The sequence below is a fragment of the Narcine bancroftii genome, chromosome 2, assembly GCF_036971445.1.
Source record: "Narcine bancroftii isolate sNarBan1 chromosome 2, sNarBan1.hap1, whole genome shotgun sequence".
NCBI classification, from domain to species: Eukaryota; Metazoa; Chordata; class Chondrichthyes; order Torpediniformes; family Narcinidae; genus Narcine; species Narcine bancroftii.
This window is the reverse complement of record NC_091470.1, coordinates 251,719,591-251,740,925: the sequence shown is the minus strand read 5'-3', so window position 1 is coordinate 251,740,925 and position 21,335 is coordinate 251,719,591. Positions and strand designations below refer to the sequence as shown.

Here is a 21,335-nt window from a genome sequence, read left to right as displayed (position 1 = left end):
CCAAAACACTTTGGATACAATGAGTGTTTCTGAAATGTTGACATTGCTGGAATGTAGGAAATGCCTCAGTCAAACTTGTACACAGCAAGTTTCCACAGACAACAAAGTGAAAATGACCAAATAATATTTTCTGGTGATGGTTAAGTGCAGCACATCAGATCTGTTTTGATGAAAGGTTTCACCCCAAAGTGATGACGATTCCTTTACCCCAACAAATGCTGCTTGACCTACTTTGCCCCCCACAGGAAGAATCTCATTTGAGAGGATCATGCAGTGTTTGATATCCTCTTTAGAAAACAGCTTGATTTAATGACTTATCCAATAAAAGAGCCCCTATCAGTGCCATTTACAGACTCCATGGGCCAAAGGGCCCTCTTCTGCTCATATTTTGTTAAATTAAGTTTGACATGGAGACAAAGAGAAGAAATGACTTCACTGGCATGATGTGGAGTCTTTGGATTTTTTTACTCGAGGCATCCAAGGACCAGTCAGTAACCAAAATTGTCGGTTTAATTGGTCTTCAAATAATACAACCTACAAACAGACTGCATCTCCCAAAACATTTTGATCAGAGGTCACTTCCTTGTGCTCTCAGTCGCTATATTGCTTCTGACCCTCAGGAATGGAGTGAAGCTGATGGAGTCAAGGAGCCATTCTTACACAATATATTCGCAGTCTCTCCTTACTTAGAGTTATACCGAGGCATAGAGAGCCACACAGCCCGGGAACGGACCATTCGGCCCAACCAGCCCATGCTGACCAAATTGGCATTCAGGTCCAGTCCTATTTGCTGGCATTTAGTCCATATCTGTCTAAACTCTTTCCATCCATCATCTGTCCAAATGTGTTTTCAATATCATAATTGTAGCCACTTCCACAGCTTCCTCTGGTAGCTCGGTCCAGATACAGACTACTCTGAGTAGAAATATTGCTCCTCAAGTCCCTTTTAACTCTTTCTGCTCTCATCTAAAAGCTTTGCCCTCTGGTTCTAGAATCATCTAGTCTGGAAAAAAGTCTTTTCCATGCCCTTCATGATTTTAAATACCTTTATTAAGGTCATCCCAAAATCTCCTATAATCCAGTTAAATAGCTAGTACATATTTAAGGATTTGTCTCCATAGTTGAAAACAACTCCAGGGTAGGAAATAAATGTATTATGAGCAAAATCTGTGCATCACAGCAAAGTCTGAAAGGTTTACATGCTGTTGTGGTAGTATGTATTAACAAGCACCTATTTCCATTTAGCTCATTAATACTGGTATATCCAGCATGTGAACCCTTCAGACTTTGCTATATTCCACAGATTTTGCTCAGAGTACACTTATCCCTACCTCGGAGCTGTTATTCATATATGGAGACAAACCTTCTCTTTCCTTCCATGTTTGCTCTAGAAGAAAGGATTGTTGGGAAGATTGGACTTAAAACATTCTGAATGGTTTGGCATTCCTTTGCTAAATGTTTCTTTGTAGTTGCCAAACTATGTCCCTTGAAGTGCTCTTCCTTCTGAATCAGATCGTCTGGATCAGAAGATTGTGGCTTAAAGTCAAGCAGCAATGCCTTCAACTGCCTCATAGCTCCTGTTGAGAAAGTAGATTTTAGAATATAATTAAATTGTAAGTTTGAAATATTGACTGAAAGAGAATGGGGGGGGGGGGCTACATTTGTGGGCTGCATCTCTTTCTTCTTAACCACTTTGGAGCTGATAAGGATCTCCTTGTTTTGTTGGGTGGTTCAACGAACTAAAGAATTCCGAGAGAACTTTAGGGGTGCGTGGGTGCACTTGTACGGAGCAGTCAGTGTGAATGTTCCAGCCACCTGGAGATTAAAAAGTATAAATAAGATGAAAGTGGAAGTTATGAGTCAGTCTCTTTTGAAATAAAGTAGTAGCACGTGGCAGTGCTTGCTGTAATGGAGTGCTCATTCTTTGTAAAGTGATTAAGTTTGTTTTTGCAGCTGTATTCAAGTTTGCTTTTGAGTAACCTCAGGTGCATTTCAATACTGTCACCCATGATCAATCTTGAACATGATTGCTTTCTGCATGAAATTTACATGTTCTCACCATGATTGTGTAAGTTTCCTCTAGGTTCTCTGGCTTTCTCCCATATACCATGGTTACCTAGTTACAGGAAGGACATCATTGTTGGGAGGGATGCAAGGCAGGTTCACAAGGATGTCAGCAGATCTGGATGGCTTGAGTTATTGGGAGAGGTTGGATAGACTGGGTCTTTATTTCATGGAGTATATTAGGCTGAGGGTGACCTTATAATGGTTTATAAAATTGAGGGACATGGATAAATTGAATGTTCTGAATATTTTCCCAAGGAAAACTTTTCTAGAACTACAGAGTTTAAGGTGAAAATGGAGAGATTTAAGAGAGGCACGAGGGACAACCTTTTTATTCAGAGGTAAGTACGTGACTGAAATGAGCTGCCAGAGGAAGCAATAGAAAAGCAATTTTGAGAGTCAAACGGCATTTAGATTGAAATATGGATGGGAAGGATTTAAAAGGATATGGACCAACTTGACCAACTTGGTCAGCATTGACGAGTTAGGCCAAAGGGCCAATTTCATGTTGCATATTTATGTACCGTGGATGTGCTGATGCTCGTTAATTGGCCATGATAATTTATGAGCATTGGTAGATGGCAGACAAATTGGGGAGTGGGTATAGGGAGGATGGTGGAGAGATTTTAGTTGATAAGGATGCAGGAAGAAAAATGCCATTAGTACACATAGTGAGATAGTGGACAGGGACAAAAGGGCTGATGGGATTGCTCTGTTGGGTACCAACATGGATTTGATGGACTGAATGGTGTCCTGTGTCATTGTAAGTGTCACGTCACAGTCCACAAACTTAAACATTTGTTCTCAGCTTGTGCTTAAAAGCAGTGCTGAGGGAATATTCTCTCTTGGATGCAACATTAAACAGATGGGCCTCTTGCTCTCACACAATTTCAATGAAGTTCTCCAATAGTAGCAGGCAAATATTTATTTCATCCCTCAATCAGCAGCTAAAACAATTGCAGTGCTAAATCATACAAGATAGCATTAGTTGCTTCTATAATTCACTTCATTAACTTCAATATGACCACATTTCACAACAGAAGGCAAGCTAGCATCCTGTACAAGCTCATGGTCGTGTCCAATTTATCTACCTTATCATTGTGTCACTCACTGTACTGCTGTTTGTCATTCTTGTTGCATTTTCCATGTTATAACAGTGACAACGGGTCATATGATATTTTGTGCTATAAAAGGCTTCAGCAAGTTGTTGTGTTGTACCGCTGATCTAATTACTATTTATTTATCTAATCTACTGTACTAACTGATCCCTGATATAAGTAAAAAGAAACAGATTCCTCTTTCGTATTGGATGTGGGAACACATTAATCCTTCAGGCCACAAAAAAAAACTAACATTGGATGATAAGCCGACAATATTTTCAAAAGTATGAAGACAATAACATGAAAAGGGGGGGGGGGGGGGGGGGCGTGGCGTGACGAGATGGCGTAGAGACTAGACGTGTAATCCCTGTCCTCTCTGGTCAGACTTTTAAGTACCTGTTTTTTTAACCCTTTGTTTTTAATTTTAAAATTTTAATTTTTAGTTTGATATTTTGCTGAGCCATTATGGCTGCTAATAAGCTCACACCAAGACACAAGAGCAACTTGTCCGTGAACTACTCTTTGCAGACAATGCCGATTTAGTTGCCCATTCAGAGCCAGCTCTTCAGTGCCTGACGTCCTGTTTTGCAGAAACTGCCAAAATGTTTGGCCTGGAAGTCAGCCTGAAGAAAACTGAGGTCCTCCATCAGCCAGCTCCCCACCATGACTACCAGCCCCCCCCACATCTCCATCGGGCACACAAAACTCAAAACAGTCAACCAGTTTACCTATCTCGGCTGCACCATTTCATCAGATGCAAGGAGCGACAACGAGATAGACAACAGACTCGCCAAGGCAAATAGCGCCTTTGGAAGACTACACAAAAGAGTCTGGAAAAACAACCAACTGAAAAACCTCACAAAGATAAGTGTATACAGAGCCGTTGTCATACCCACACTCCTGTTCGGATCCGAATCATGGGTCCTCTACCGGCATCACCTACGGCTCCTAGAACGCTTCCACCAGCGTTGTCTCCGCTCCATCCTCAACATTCATTGGAGCGACTTCATCCCTAACATCGAAGTACTCGAGATGGCAGAGGCCGACAGCATTGAATTCACGCTGTTGAAGATCCAACTGCGCTGGGTAGGTCACGACTCCAGAATGGAGGACCATCGCCTTCCCAAGATCGTGTTATATGGCGAGCTCTCCACTGGCCATCGTGTCAGAGGTGCACCAAAGAAGAGGTACAAGGACTGCCTAAAGAAATCTCTTGGTGCCTGCCACATTGACCACCGCCAGTGGGCTGATATCGCCTCAAACCGTGCATCTTGGCGCCTCACAGTTCGGCGGGCAGCAAACTCCTTTGAAAAAGACCGCAGAGCCCACCTCACTGACAAAAGACAAAGGAGGAAAAACCCAACACCTAACCCCAACCAACAAATTTTCCCCTGCAACTGCTGCAACAGTGTCTGCCTGTCCTGCATCGGACTTGTCAGCCACAAACGAGCCTGCAGCTGACGTGGACATTTACCCCTCCATAAATCTTCATCCGCGAAGCCAAGCCAAAGATGGCTGCTAATGTAAAAAAAAAACTAAGTCTCAGTTACAAAAGAAAATACAGTTTCAAAGAGCAGAAGAATTGGGGCCTAAACGACTTGAAACAGCCTTGGATTCGTTTTCAGTGATTCCCAAGCCTCAATGATTGCTGGTGGGGACAAAAGTTAAAGTAACAGCTATTCACCAGTCTCAAGATGGCGCTGGTTCGACCCGTTTTGCGGAGGAAGGATCGCGCTCCCGAGAAGTTGGGCACAAGCCTGGAGGCATGTTACAAAGAATAACCCCGTTGGAAGAGATGGGAGCGCGGAGGAAGAGGACTGTGACAGTAGACACACAGTCTATAGTGACTGTGGGCTTGAGTAGCGCTGCTAATTATGGAGGATTCCGTAATTTTATTAAAAAATGGTCTGCGGGGGGAGGGCAGCGACGACCCCCTGAGGAAGTTGGGGGGTCGTCATTGGGTGTCCAAACTCGCAGCAAAACGATTAGAATGCTGCCTTTTGAAGTACAACCAGAAGACTTACCTTACTCTACCACTGCACAGGAAATGGAAGAAGAGCTGGAAGAAAGTGAGTTACAAATTACAGAACCGGATTCTGTATTTCAAATTGCATCTCAGCCTGTTTATATGATGTTTGAAGGTATTGCTTCTTATTTGGAACCAGCTGGTTCAAATGAATACTGATATGACTTCAGACCTAACTATGGTTAAGGCAGAAGCTAAAGAAAATTGGGAAAACTTTTAAAAATTTGAAGCTTCCTTTTCTGAATGTAAACAACAGGTGGAAAAATCAGTTAAAGATTTAGGAGCCCAGGAAAGAGAATTAACAAAAAAAAATAGACTATTTGGAAAATCAAAGCAGAAGAAATAATGTGAAAATTGTGGGTTTGCCAGAAGGTATAGAAGGTCAAGATCCTGTCAAATTTTTTAAAAATTGGATTCCCCAGATGCTAGGGGAAGAATCTTTTCCTGATGGATTGGTATTGGAAAGAGCACATTGAGCTTTAAGAAGAATACCCTTACCTGGTCAATCTCCAAGAGCTGTGATAGTTCGTTGTTTGAACTGTTTGGATAGAGAGACAATTCTTCGACTTGCAGTTCAAAATGCAAGACAAAGGCAAGCTCCAATGATGGTTCAGAATGGTAGAGTTTTCTTCTACCCTGATTTGAGTCAAGATGTCTTCAGACACAGACGTGAATTTAATCCAGTTAAAGATATTTTATGGCATAAAGGTTACAAATTTGCTTTTCATTACCCTGCTGTGTTGAAAGTGTTTTATGGAAACTATCAGTCTCAATTCTTTGAGAGTGAGCATGAAGCAATGGTTTTCGCTAATTCGTTACCAGATGTCAGAGGACAAAGAAGAAGTCCACCATTATCTCCTAAAAGAAAATCTGATGGTCTTGGAAATGGGAAAAATGGCAGAAGTGGGAAGAACGGGAATGGAAAGAGTTCATCTACTCTTGAAATGAGTTCACCATCTGGACTGGAATCTCAAGGCTGATTTTTTTTGTAATAATGTTAATATTTTTGATTGGCTGGCTGGGGAGGAGGGGATTGCACTAATTTCTTTGTTAGTCATCAGTCACTAGTGGGTAATCCACACACAGATTTTTAGGGAGTTACTACCTTTTGGTATTTTTTTTTGTTGTTTTTCTTTTTTCTTATTAACAAATATTATTTTTATTTGGAAGGCCTATATATTTTAATTTGGGGGTCCTATATATAAATTTTTTTTCTTTCTTTGTTATTATTAATTTTGTGATTATTTTTAGTATTTAGTAATTTAGATTAAACAACCCGATCAAGCATAAGAGAGTTTTGGCATATATCAAAAAGATGAAAATTGATATTGCTTTTTTTACAGGAGACACATTTGAATGAAAAAGAAAGTATGAAATTGAAGAGGGACTGGGTTGGACATGTTTTTTTTTTCTTCATTTAACTCTAAAGCTAAGGGAGTAGCAATTTTGATACCTAAAAATTTACCTTTTGAATTACCATCAATGGAAATGAATGCAGGACGTATTCTTAAATTGAATTGTAAGATTTCTAATGAATTTTGGACTTTACTCAACATTTATGCACTGAATGTGGATGATGAAGCATTTATTTCGGATGCATTTTTGCTTCTGGGACAAGCTAATGAAAATGTTCTGGTTGGAGGAGATTTTAATTGTGTTTTGGAACCTTTATTAGATAAATCAAAAAATGTTTAAAAATCCATAATGGCAATTCAAATTCGAGCTTTGATGAAAGATTTTAATTTAGTGGACATTTGGCGACGTCTCAACCCAACAGAGAAGGATTTCTCTTTTTATTCATTTAGACATGAATCTTTTTCTAGAATTGATTTTTTTTAGTATTGGCACATTTACAGGGGAAAATATTCCAAGCAGAATATAAAAGTAGGGTAATTTCAGATCATTCTTTGTTGTATTTTACTTATGAGCGTTCTGAAAAAATTTGTGCAGCTTATCGATGGAGATTCAATACGATGTTGTTAAAAAAAGCGGAATTTATTGAATTTTTTAAAAAACAAATCAATTTCTTTTTAGAAGAAAATGTTAACTCCTTTCAGAGTAAATTTATATTGTTGGATGCTATGAAAGCTTAATTGAGAGGTCAAATAATTAGTTATACCTCTAAGGTTAAAAACATTTATTCGACCGAGAGCCTTGAATTAGAGAAACAGATTGATGAATTAGAAAAGGAATTTCAGAGAGATGTGACAGAAAATCAGAAGATAGAGTTGTCTAGATTGAAAATGAAATACAATACGTTGCAATCTTATCAATTTGAATGCTTGATTAATAGATCTAAACAACTGTATTATGAATGGGGTGAGAAAGCGCATAAAGTACTTGCATGGCAATTAAAGAAAGAACAGGTATCAAGGGTTATTAATGCAGTCAGACGAAATTCGACTATTACTTACAAACTTCGTGCGATTAATGATGAGTTTTATTCATTTTATAAGAAATTAAATACTTCTGAGGAAAAACAGGAGAGCGGATCGATTGACTTCTTTTTATCGATGTTGAAATTACCGGTATTAGAAGAAGAAGATATATTGGAGCTGGAGGCTCCTTTTACTGATTTAGAAATTAAATTGGCTATGTTGGAAATGCCGAATGGAAAATCACCTGGTGATGACAGGTTTTCGGTTGAATTTTATAAGGTATTTTATGATGATTTATTTAGTGTTTGAAGATGTGTAACAACAGATTAATGAACATTATGATCTACCTGAATCATGCTCTAGTGCTTTAATTACTGTAATTCCTAAGAAGGATAGAGATCCATTGAAGGTGTCTTCATACAGACCAATTTTTTTGTTAAATGTAGACTATAAACTAATAGCTGAAGTACTAGCGAATCGATTGGCTAAAGTTTTACCTAAGTTGATACATGTTGATCAAACAGGTTTCATAAAGAATAGATATGCTTCAGATAATATTCTTTGAGTGATTAGTTTGATTAATAAATATCGACAGTGCCCTGACCATCAGATGGTGATATCTCTCAATGCAGAAAAGACTTTTGATAGAGTTGAGTGGAACTTTTTATTTAAAGTTTTAGAGAAATTTAAGTTTGGTCCTTCTTTTATTGGTTGGATTAAAGCTTTATATAATAAACCAATAGCCAGGGCAATGACAAATGGTCAGATTTCGGAACCTTTTAAATTAACTCGTTCAACTCGACAAGGTTGTCCTTTGTCTTCAGCTTTGTTTGCGTTAGTAATTGAACCTTTAGCACAGCTGATATGACAAAATACACAGATACAAAGTATGAGAGTTTTAGATGAGGAGTATAAAATTAATCTATTTGCTGATGATGTATTGGTGTATTTAACAAACCCAGCTCAGTCACTTTTGCACTTGAAGGAATGTTTAACACAATATGGATCTTTGTCTGGATATAAAGTTAACTGGGAAAAAAGTGAAATTTTACCGATAGGTGAAGGAGATTATTCAGTTTATAAGAATATTATGAATTTGAAGTGAACTGATCAAATTAAATATTTAGGTATAAATGTGGATGTTGATTATCAATCTTTATATAAATTAAATTATGTACCATTAATGAAAAAAATCAAAGCTGATTTGATTAAGTGGAAGGATCTACCTATAAATTTAATTGGAAGAATAAATACAATTAAAATGAATATCTTTCCACATATACAATATTTGTTTCAGTCAATTCTGTGTTTATTTAATAAGAATTTTTTCCGAGATTTAAATAAAATGGTTAGGGAATTTTTACGGAAGGGTAAATTTCCGAGAGTAGCTTTGAATAAGTTAACTTGGAAATATGCATTAGGGGGATTACTTTTACCACATTTTCAAAATTATTATGAGGCAGTTCAACTTAAATTTATTAGTTCTTTAATGGATTTGGAACGCCCCCCCTAGTTGGGCTAAAATTGAGATGGTGAATATTTTTGAATTTGAAATACATCAATTTTTGTTTCAGTGGAATTTAAATTTATTACAACAATATAATGCGCCTCTACTAAAACATTTAATGAAGTTATGGATGAGGAAAAATGGAACGATAGATTCTAAGGGTAAATTATTGACTTTAACACCGTTATATAACAATCAATTTATTCTTTTTTCAATGCATAATCAATGTTTATTACATTGGAAATCTAAAGATATAAAAAATTTGGGGGATTGTTTTAAAGAAGGTAAATTTTCATCCTTTAATCAAATGAGGGAAGATTTTGGTATTAATGAGAATTCTTTATTCATTTATTATCAACTTCAATCCTTAGTAAAACAAATATTTGGTAGAGATATGACTTTACCTAAATTGACTAAATTTGAATTTTTTCTTGTGATTGTACCAAAGAAGGGATATATTTCATTGATGTACCAAATATTACAGGAGAATATGGAAAAAAAGGGATAGGATAGATCTAAGATTAAATGGGAAAAGGATATTAATTTTATTTTTTCCAAGGATGACTGGTTAGATATTTGTCATGATAATGTTACTAGATTGATAAATGTTCGTTATGCAATGGTTAATTACAATTTTTTTACATCAATTGTATTTAACACCTGAAAAGTTAAAAATAATATGGTTTTAGTGAATCAGACTCTTGTTTTAGATGTAGTAATTCAGTTGGAACTTTTTTTCATGCTGCTTGGTTATGTGTACACATACAATCTTTTTGGAAAGCAATTCAATTGTTTTTGGAACATTTGTATAAGATTAAAATACTTCTAGACCTGAAAATGTTTTTGTTGGGTAAGTTGAAGCCTTTGAAAGATTTGGGATTAGATAAATTTCAGATTGCTTTTGTATATTTAGCTTTATCTGTAACAAAAAAATGTATTGCAAGTACATGGAAAAATGCTAATGTGATTGATATTAATAGATGGCATAATGAGATGAAAACTTGTTTGGTAATGGAAAAAAATCACGTATGTTTTACATGATAATTATTCTTTTTTTCTAAATAAATGGTCTTTATATTCAGAATATTTACATTTAAATTTACTTTGATTAGATTTTAGTAAATATATTTCAGTTTATATTTTAGTTTTTTTTTATCTTTGGCTCTCCTAAAGAGAGCCGGCTGAGAGGGGGAGGGGGGGGTTCTTCTTTTTTCCTTTCTTTTCTTTTTTATTGTTCACAATATGTACTTTTTTTTTACTGTATGTAATAACCTTGTTGAATGAATAAATAAAGTTGTGGAAAAAAAAAACAAAAAACAATAACATGAAAAACTCACCACACCAAACAATGCAAAAGTAACTTCATTAATAGAAAAGTTAACACATCACAGGAAGTGAGAGAGAGGGAGAGGATGGAAAAGAGAAGGGGACAAATGGAGAGAGAGAGAGAGGGGAGAGAAAAAGAAGAGCGAGGCAAGGAAAATGAGGCAGAAAAACTGAGGAAATTTGAGAAATGAAGGAAAGGGGAAAAGTGATGAGGCAAGAGAGAAAGAAAATGAGGTGGAAAAAAATAGGATAAAAGTAAAGGTGGGAGAGGAGTTGAAAAATGGGAGGTGGGAAGAGGTTGGTGGGCAGAAAGGGAAAGAATGTAGAGAATGAGGAAGAGGAAGGAAAAAAATGGGAGAGATAGGGAGAGACAGAGGGAGAAAGGGGTGCAAAGAAAAGGAGAAAATGAGGGGGAGAAAGTAAAGGAAGGCTAAGAAAGAGAGGGGGTGAAGAAGGGAGGAGTCAAAGAAGAGGAAAGTGAAGAGGGTGCAGCAAAGGGAGAAGGGTGAATGAAGAGAAAGAAGTGGGAAGAAGGGAAGGAAATGAAGGGAGGGGTTAAAAGTTTGGTGTAAGAAGCAAAAATAGAAAGGAAGAAAAATACATGGGAATACGAAAGAGGAGAGGGAAAAGAAGGGGTGGGTAGAAAGAATGGAAGAAAGAAATGGGAGAGGAAAGGATATGGGATTTCCCACTAAACTGGTGATGGGATCATGGACTCCAATGGAAGTTATGAAATATCCCACCAACTATCTGGTGAAGAGAGTCCACTGAGGAGGGAGGAGAATTTCCCTGTTGTCTGCAGTCTAGAAAAGCTGTCCTGAGGAGCAAGGGAAGTCTGCCATATGGAGGGTTCTGTAAAGACCCAAGGGAATTCAAGATCAAAGATAGGAAAAATTAAAATAATTAGTAATACACAGTGAATTATTTTTGGAACACAGCTGGTGTCATTGGTTTAACAAATTTGTAGAATAATAAATTATAGCCCAGAATGTTCGCCATTGGTGCACTGATTTTATTCTCCCAAAGACATGAAGTTCAGATTATCTCAATGACAGCTCTAAAGATATTACTGCAGTTAATAAAAAAGTTACTTTCCACTGTATGCTAACTATGGATGAAAATATAGTGAATTAAAATAGGCTAATATGGCTGATTGAAAGCAATAATAAATATTTAATTCATTATTAGTGTTACTTTGGATATTAAGCCATTCTTAAATTAATGTAAACCAAAAAGCAAAAAGTTTAAAAGAAATTGCTTGCTAATTGAGGAAAATGTTGCGAAGATCACACAAAAATTATGCAGGAAAGATTTAAATGAAATGAGTTCTGATTTCAGAATAAAATTGGTTAATGACCTGATAAGCAGAATATAATGTTGGCAAATGTGAAATTATCTATTTTAGCAAGAAAAAAAGGAATTATATTATCTAAAATAAGAGAGATGAAAGGGTATGTAAATGCCCAAGAGAAGATTGACAAAAGGCCAATATATAGGTACAACCATAATTAGGAAATCTAACAGTATAATGGGTGGCACGGTTAGCATAGCATAGGAGTTAGTGCAATGCTTTTACAGCACCAGCGATCAGCACTGGGGTTCCAATCTCACGCTGACTGTAAGGAGTTTGTACGTTCTCCCTGTGTCTGCGTGGGTTTTCCCTGGGGGCTCCAGTTTCCTCCCACAGCTTGAAACATACGGGGGTCAATTGGGTGCAATTGAGCGGCATGGGCTCTGGTGCTGAAAGGGTCTATTACCATGTTGCATGTCTAAATTAAAAATTTTAATTAAAAATAATTATTTATTACCTTAGAATTGAAACCAAATATACAGTATTAGTGAGAGCACATTTGGTATACTGTGTAAAGTACTAGTTTCCTTATTTAACAGAGGATAATAATGTAGTAGAAGCAGTTCAGCGAAGGTTGACTGAATGGAGACACAAGAGATGGTCCACATGGAAATCTGGAGCAAAGGACAAACTGCTGGAGAAACTCTCATTTTCATCAAGATTCATGTGTCTTTCCTCTTGACTATCTAGTTTAATGCTGGAAGACTCCGATGGTTAGGCAGCATCTTTGGGGGGGGGGGGTGAATTGTTGTGAAACACAAGTGTCTGCAGATGCTGTGATTGTAGTAAAAACACACAGAAATGCTGGAGGAACACAGTCTTGCAGCGTCCATAGGATGTAACAACATATTACCGATATTTTGGGCCTAAGCCCTTTTTCAAGATATAAACAAAAAGCAGGAAGGCATCTGAATAAAGACTGAAGAATGGGAGGGGGAGGAGTCCAGACCAACAGTCAAAAGATGTTAAATTGGATATGATGATAAAAGGAAAGGTGAGAATTGATTTTTGGCTCAGTGAAAGGAGAGAAAGAGAGATGGGGAAAGGTGACAGGGAAAGAAGAAGGGGGTAATTTAATGGAAACCATAGATGTCAATGTTAATGCCATCCGGTTGGAGGGTGCCCAGATGGAAGATGAGGTGTTGTTCCTCCAATTTGCAAGTGGTCTCAGTCTGACAGTGCACGAGACCATGACAGACATGTCAGCAAGGGAATGCAATGGGGAATTGAAATAGGTAGCTACTGGGAAATCCATTCTATTGCAGCGGACCGAGCCGAGGTGCTCACAAAGCGATCTTCTAGTCTGCACCCTGTCTCTCTGATGTAGAGGAAATCACAACGGGAGCACTGGATGCAGTAGATGACCCCTGCACGTTCATGTGAAATGTTGTTTTATTTGGAAGGACTGTTTGGGGCCCTGAATAGTGGTGAGGATGGAGGTGTGGGCGCTAGTCGAACATCTAATGAACTACAGGGGTAGAGGCGATTGGAAGGGAGGGAGCAGTGGATAAGGGAGTCATGGTGGGAGTGGTCCCTGTGGAAGGCAGAGAGGGGAGTATGAGTCTGGTGGTGGGATCATGTAGCAGGTGACTGAAATGGCAGAGGATGATATGTGAACAAGGATGCTGATGGGTGGTAGGTGAGGACGAGGGGAATCCTGTCTTTGTGCGCCTGGGGATGGAAGAGGTCAGGACAGAAGTAATCGAGGATATGTAGGTGTGGCCAATGTTGACCTTTCAGGCTGAATCCCTGCACCAAGTCTGAAAGTGGAGAGGGAGGATATCTAGTGGACAGGGGAAAAGGGAAGGGGTGAGACAGGAGCTTCTCAGTGATGGGTGTACAGTAGAGTAATGAAGGATGATAGACACAGGGTGACAAGGAGGAGTGGAGTTGGGATGCAGAACGAGCTGGTGAAAATGGAATAAAAAGGTAGGACATTGGATTTCCTAATTTAGATAACACTTCTCTCCTGGATTCCCCTCCCCCCACCTCTCTCTCTCTTTGTGATCCTCCCATTTTTGCCCTCTTTCCTACACCTGCTCTCTGGCCCATCCAATTCATTGCCCTCCCTGTCCTTCTTCCATCCACCTACCAGCCATACATTTCACCCACTGGATCCCCTCTGTCTCTAGTTTCATTTCCCCTTCCCCTATGCAAATGTTCCCATTATCACCTTCCTCAGATATTAACTTCCAGCACTTATCACCTATCAATCTCCATCAGCTGTTTCCAGCTGCACCCTCCCTTCACCTGGCTCCTCTGCCCTTTACTTTCTCTCTATCTATCTTTGCTTCCACCTGGCACTCACCTGCCATGTGTCACCCCTCCTCTTCCCTTACTTGGCTCCATCTGGCCATCATCCTTCTTCAGTGCTCTATAAACACCTCTCTCACCCTCATCTCTGTATGCTAGCTTTCACTTTCTCAGTCTTGACATGAAACGTCGATAATTCTTCCCCCGCCCTTCAACCCTCGATCACAGTTGCTGCTTGAACAAAGTAGTGTATTATTTAATCAAGGTTTACTGGGGGCCTGGAATGGCTGGGTTACCTCATGAGAGTGAGTTGATGGGCTACACTTGTATTCATGGGAGTTTAGAAAAGTAAGTGTCAATTTAGTTAAAACATTTAAGGTCCTGGAGGCTGTGCAACAATCCTGCATTATCCTTATAAAATGTTTCAATCAGGATCCATTTTATTTTACCTTTTTCACTTATTTGCTCTACATTAATTGAAGAATGGCTATAAGATTCAAGGTAAAACTAATAATGAATTAAATATTTATTCCCATTCTCAACTGGTAATGTTAAGTAATTTAAATTTCTATATTTTCAAGTCTATCTAGCACCCAGAGGGAAATAAATTTGGGAACTAAAGTCAGTGTTTTTTTTTTAAAAAGGAGGGGCCTTTTTAAAGCAGAGATTAGGGTAAATGTTTTCTCTCTGCGAGGTGTGAGCCTTTGGAAATTTTTTTCGCAAAGGACAGTGGAAGGACAGTCTGACTAATTTTTAGGATAGAGATAGAAATATATTTGCAAGGAAGGAGTGAAAGAATTTCATAGTCGGTGAGATATAGAGTTGAGTTTACAATTAGATCAGCCTTGATCTCTTTGAATGGCGGAGGCTCAAGGGGCAGTTCCTGTGTTTATATGTAAATGAAGGTGAGATATAGATGTCAGCACAATATACATGTATATCTATTCTGAAGGGACTTACCATCTTTCTCAGCCGAAAAGATCTCATAGGATAATTTTAAAGACAAGTGGCCTGATGATGCTGTAGGTAGTGCAGCCACCTCACTGCCGCAGGAACCCAGCTCTGATCCTGACATCCTGTAGTGTTTCATGTGGAGTTTGTATGTTCTCCATGTGACTGCTTGGGTTTTCCTCTGAGTGCTCTAGTTTCCTCCCACATCCTAAAGACATGCCAGCTGTTAGGTTAAGTGGCTGCTGTAAATTACCTCTGGTGTAAATGGTGGAAAATCGGGGAATTTTGGTGTATGATAGAATGTGGTACAGGGAAATATAACGGTGATATTATTTCTCTGGGAGCTGGTAAAGATTTGAATGGTCTCCCATCTTGTTATAAAATGTATAATCACGATAATAAATGATCTTGTCAAGCATCAAAATTTAATGTTCAAATTTATTGTCAGAGTATTTTTCATACATTCAATCACAAACAGCCCTGAGATTTTTTTCCTGCAGGCAAGGCAGGATTTCTAATTACCGACTACTATAAACTGTGCTCAAGAAGAAAGAAAGGTAAACAAAAGAAAAATGAACAAACTGATCTTGAAAATACAGATAAATAAATAGTCAGTAATAAATAATGAGAAAAATAAGAGTCCTTAAATGAGTCTCTGAATGAGCCTGTTCTTCAGGAGACTGATGGTTGAGAGGTAACAGTTATTCCTGAAACTAGCGATACGAGACCTGTTTTACCTGTACCTCTTTCCTGATGGCAGCAGCGAGAACAGAGCATGTCCTGGGTGCTGTGGACCCTTAATGATTGCTGCTGCTTTCCAATGGCAGTGTTGCATGCAGATGTTCTCGATATTGGGGAGGGTTTGCCTGTGATGTCCTAGGCTGTGTCCACTACCTTTTGCAGGGCTTTACACTCAGGGGTATTGGTTTCTCCAAACTAGGCCATAATATAGCTGGTCAGCACACTTTCCACTACACATCTGGAGAGGTTTGCCACGGTTTCGGAAGACATATTAAACATCTGCAAACTCCTGAGGAAGTAGAGGTGTTGATGTACTTTCTTCATGATGTCATTAGTATGTTGGGTCCATGAAAGATCCTCAAAGATAGTGACTTCCAGGAATTTAATTTTGCTTACCTTCTCCACCTCTGTGGAAATTGGCCCTTGTCTTTTATGTTATAACAAGAGAATAGTGTACAGCAGATTTCAGTCACACAACTGTTGGAGTAACTGCCATCAGTATTAACTAGGAGCTGCATGAGTTATAGTTGTGTGTGGTTCTCTTTATACAAGGAAAGCTACCTTTGGAAATTCTTCACTAAACCACAATCAACTGCTCCAGCACAGAGAAGGACTTGTGCAAGATGGACCTGCGACAATGTTCAAATTTTAACCATGGCGGCCAAGAATTACCATAGATGGCCACTCATCCATGGAAACACCCTAATGAATTTGCAAAGCACTTTAGATGTGACTTTATTTTCTTCCAACTGTGCACCGACTTAACACACATGATGACTCCAAAGTGATCTGGTGTAAACCACTCCTTACTGTCAAAGTAAAAAAACACAAGGATTCTGTTCCTCTTTGCTTATTACTGCATCTAATTTTACTATTAGAATAGATAACTAGTGATCCTCTGCACCATGGTTTCCTCCAGTTCCTCTCCATTTTAAATATTTCCACTCTTGGTAGATGACCTTTCTCATTCTTATATCATGGATGTATTTGTCCCTTTATACCTAATATCTACCTTACCCATTCTGCTATCCCAACCATACGTTCTTTGAGATGCAGACCTCAGCTTAATTTTCCCTGTACCCCAATGTAGTGAATTGGGAATTCAATACTGGCTCGTCCCCCAACTCCGCCCCCCGCATCTCCCAATATAAACCCTGGACCCCCGCCAAAACCCCAGTTCAGTCCAAAGACTATTGTATGTTATTCTTACTGAATAAAAACGTGTTGTACTCTCTCTGGTCTTGAGTGCTCTCAGTCATGCGACACCCAATCCATGCTCTATCAATTCATTTGGATATTGCTTCTTCTATTTCAATATCTGGATCTTCATGCCTGTAAGAAACAAGGTATGACATTAAGATGGTGATATAAATGGAATCCCAGTTTCAAAGCCTGGAAAATTGATTACTGCTGCATACTGGCAATCTTTCCTCTGCCCTTTAGTACTGATGTAGGGTCTCAACCCACAACACCCATTTACCCTTCAGTCTTCACAGATGTTGCTTGATCTGTAAGATCTTCCAGCATTCTGTTTTTGTGCTGGATTCCAGCATCTGCAGCCTCTTTTTTTTTCCCCTGTAGTTTCTGTATCCTTCATTTTTTAAGTTCAAATGAAAGTTTAGTGTTCCAAGAACCAATGTGCAGAGATGATTTGTTTTACAAGCAGTCCAGCTAGACATTTCATCCATAGTGCACCAAGTAAAACACAGGATATAAATGCAGAGTTACAGAAAGGGATTAGTTCATGCAGACAAAGCAACATAATTTTACCATTGTGATTCATTCATCAGTTTGACAATAAACTGTCTTTGAATCTGGTGGTGCATGATCTCACTGACAGAAGGGGGTGAAGAAAGTGTGGTTGGGGTGGGGTGAGTCTTTGCTTTCCCAAGGCAGAGAGAGTTATAGATATAAACAAGCTCTTTCCAAGACAGTTGATGTATAATAAACTGTTTGTTATGCTTTATCTCCAGTCCCATCTCCAATGCCCACTCAGTGGTTGATGCAGCATTATCAATACAGAACTTGTTTGTTTAATTAATTAAATCAGTATCAAGAAGCCTGTCATCTATAATTGTGAGCTTAATGTTATCAATTTGACTAAAAAAAATCTAGTTGATTCAGCCCCACAAGGGAAGGAAATCTGTTATCATTGTCTGAGCTGAACATTACTCCAAATCAGAAGGAGGTCAGCAAGCCACTTAGCTCAAGCACAATTACAGATGGACATGAAATGCTGTCCTTTTCCAGAAATGCACTCCCACCAACCTGTGCATGAATTGAAAGAAAATATAGACTCACAGAATTTCCTTCTGAAACACATAATCACGTTCACCCAGATCACTGCCACAATTTGTTTTCGGGTCCTGAGCCTCGTTAGAATCTCTTTTATTCATACCCTTCATCTTAAGCTCCCTTACCTGCCCTAATTCTTCTTAGTCACTTCAGGAAGTGCATGGCATTGAATGTGTCTCTCCTCACAATCAAGAGCTTTCCAATGTTTCTTGGACAGCTTGCACCTCTTCAACCAAGGCTTGAAAGAGTTAGTAAAGTTTGGCTCCTGATAACTTGTTTCAATTTGTGATGCTTGGTGTAACCAGTAAAGCCTCTAATTAATAATGATGAACACTGGTCTGCGAGACACCATTTATAATTAGGGATTAACTATATGGATGAGATTGTGGTCACAATTTATGAACAAGTGTTCTGAGGAATATGGACAAAGAGCCATTAATGGCTGTACTGTGGTCAGCTCTGGCATGCTGGTGGGCAGTGTTCCTTCATCAAGAGTTCATGCGTGATATTCTTTTGGAGATCTGCTATCAAAATATCAGTGCCTGTGGGAGGTGGTAAAGAAGCCAAATATAATTTGGTGCCTTTGATTGTTTGGGATTAACAAATAATAGGAAGTAAAAACTGTTTTTCATTGGTCAGTCAGGAGGCACAGCTAAAATCAATAAAACAAAGTAAGGAGGGGGAAAGGCTAATTGGCTTGTAAATTTTTGTTAGACGGTGGTGAAGAAATGCAATTTCTCTCCCATAAACTGGAAATGAAACTGTTACAGAGGTACACAACTCAGAACCAGACTCCCAGCCCATCTTGTCCAGGCTACCCCATTTCCTTCTAAACCTGTCCAATCAAATTACCTGTCATGTCATTGAATCATCACAATTGTACTGACCTCTATAACTTGCTTCATCAGCTGATTCCATATACCCATCATCCACCCTGTGTGAAAATGTTGCCCCTCAGGTTCCCTTTAAATCTTTCACCTTACCAGTGTTCTGAAAAGTAGAGTCTTTAAGAAGGAAGTTGCTGATTGAGAGGCTGGGAGTGAGCAGAACAGTTGATCTGGGAATTGTGTGGGGGGGGGGGGGGGGGCGGGAAATGAGCTTGAATAGCAAGAATGGTGGTGGAAATTTGATCCATTTTTTCAGAGATGGTGGATAGTGAAGAGTTGGAATAATGACATGGACTCCTCAACCTATAAATAATCATCTTCTGAAAAAGTAGAGGCTTTGGTGCTCTCATAGTTATGCTTTCTTAGGGTTAAAGATGGCCACACTCCACCGCAAGTCTGTTGATACTCTAACGTGGAAGGAAGTTTGGAGTAATGATAAAAGAGCTGGTGGGAGAATGGGACCATTTTTGGGAAACCATGTCTCCCCATGATAGAGCTTGGAATCAAGTAACAGCAGAGAAAAGAAGCATTAGCAGCATTAAGATAAAATGAATTGACAGCAAGGTAAGGACTTAGAGTACTTACCAGAGCTTGGGCCTAGTGGTTTGAGCGAGGAGTTGGAGGTGTTGGAGTTAGGAGGTATCCAGTGGAGGAGGGGGTGAGGAGAGAGTGACATTAATTGGTAGAGGGCCAATAAAAGGAGGGTAAGGTAAAGAACCAGCCAGCGAAGAGTGGCACAGAGAAGAAGTGGGTCTTAGAGGCTTTGGCTCACGAGGCCTCGGTGAGCAGAGGCTAGGGTTGAGCAGAGGCTGAGGTCAAGCTTGTTCACATTGAGGTAAAGCTGTTTCCACTGCATTTGAGGAAAGGGAAAAAGGATGAATGTGAGAGCAGTTTGCTGTTCTCGATGTCAGATGTGGGAGATCCTGGAGTCTTCTAGCCTACTGGATGTCCATATCTGCACCAGGTGTTGTGGTGAATGTCTGCCAAGCTGCCTGTCTCCCCTCTGGTGACCCTTGTTGTACTAACATTGGCTGTGCATTATCTTTACTGTTAAGGACACTCCCCTTGGATATAACTGTATATGGATCTATTGTCTTTCATTATTGTACCATGAGTTTCTGCTAATAAAAGCCATGATTATTGTTTGACTACATCATCTTTGTCTACTTCATCAACTGGCACTTCAGGTGTGCTGAGCTGTGGCTTCTCAGGGACTGTGTTAGGGAACTGGAGCTGCAGCCTGATGACCTCGCTCTGGTCAGGGAAAGTGAGGACGTCAAAGACAGGAGTTACAGCCAGGTGGTCACACCAGGGCCGCAGAAGGAGGACAAGTGGGTCATAGTTAGGAGAAGGAAGGGGAAGAGTAAGATGTTAGAGAGGACCCCTGTGGCTTTCACCATCAATGATAAGACTCCTCTTTGAGTACTGTTGGGGGGGGGTGGGTGGGGGGGGTGGTGGGGAAGGAGAGAGCCAAGCTGGGGAAAGCAACAGTGGCTATGTCTCTGGCACAGGGTCGGCCCCTGTGGCTCAGAAAGGTAGGGAAAGGAATAGTCATAGGGGAATACTTAGAAGGACAGTTAGGGGATTCTGAGGACGCAGTATGGAGAACCAGATGGTGGTTTGCCTCCCTGGTGCCAGCATCTGGGATGTTACTGCTCGTGTCCAAGACATCCTAAAGTGGGAGGGAGATGAGCCAGAGGTCATGGTACATGTAGGTACCGATGATGTAGGGAGGAATAGAGAAGAGATCCTGAAAAGTGAGTACAGAGATTTAGGTATGGAATTGAAAAGAAGGACCACAAAGGGAGTAATCTCTGGATTACTGCCTGTGCCATACGACAGTGAGAGCAGGAATAGAAGATGAATGTGTGGCTGAAGGGGTGGAGCAAGGCGCAGGGATTCAAATTTCTGGATCACTGGGACCATTTTTGGGGTAGATGTGACCTGTACAGAAAGGACAGGTTGCACTTGAATCCCAGGGCAACCAGGATCCTGGCAGGGACATTTACTAAGGCTACTCAGGAGACTTAAAGCTAGAATGGTTGGGTAGAGGGAACCAAATGGAAGAGAAGAGCATGGAGAATGTTAGATTGCAAACAGAGAAAGCTTGTAGACAGTGTATGAGTATGGAAAGGCAGGTGATAGAGAAGGGAGATGCTGTGTAGGAAGATGGAGGGGAGATGATAGAAAAAGAACATAATAGAGTTGTTTGTAAAGATAGGGGAAAACAGAGATTAAGAAGTGAGGAATCTCTGAAATGCATATACTTTAATGCTAAGAGTATTGTAAGGAAGATGGATGAGCTGAGGGTGTGGATAGCCACTTGGCAGTATGACGTGGTAGTGATTAGTGAAACATGGTTGCAGGAGGGATGTGATTGATAGCTAACTATTCCTGGATTTCGTTGCTTTAGGTGTGATAGAATTGGAGGGGCAAGAAGGTGTCATAGAAAATAT

At 39.5% G+C, this 21,335-nt stretch overlaps 1 protein-coding gene across 5 annotated transcripts in view; it reads right to left on the bottom strand.

The window, feature by feature from the left end:
- ctdp1 (CTD (carboxy-terminal domain, RNA polymerase II, polypeptide A) phosphatase, subunit 1) overlaps window positions 1-21,335 on the bottom strand; it is a 343,304-nt gene that overhangs the window by 11,664 nt on the left and 310,305 nt on the right. For 4 of the 5 annotated variants that reach the window (XM_069920830.1, XM_069920821.1, XM_069920823.1 and 1 more), the window contains one exon: window positions 16,908-17,029. The gene's annotated coding sequence lies outside the window, so the exon portion shown is untranslated. Of the gene's footprint in view, window positions 1-15,484; window positions 16,507-16,907; window positions 17,030-21,335 lie in introns of those variants that run through there. The other variant, XM_069920824.1, reaches the window with a different exon arrangement.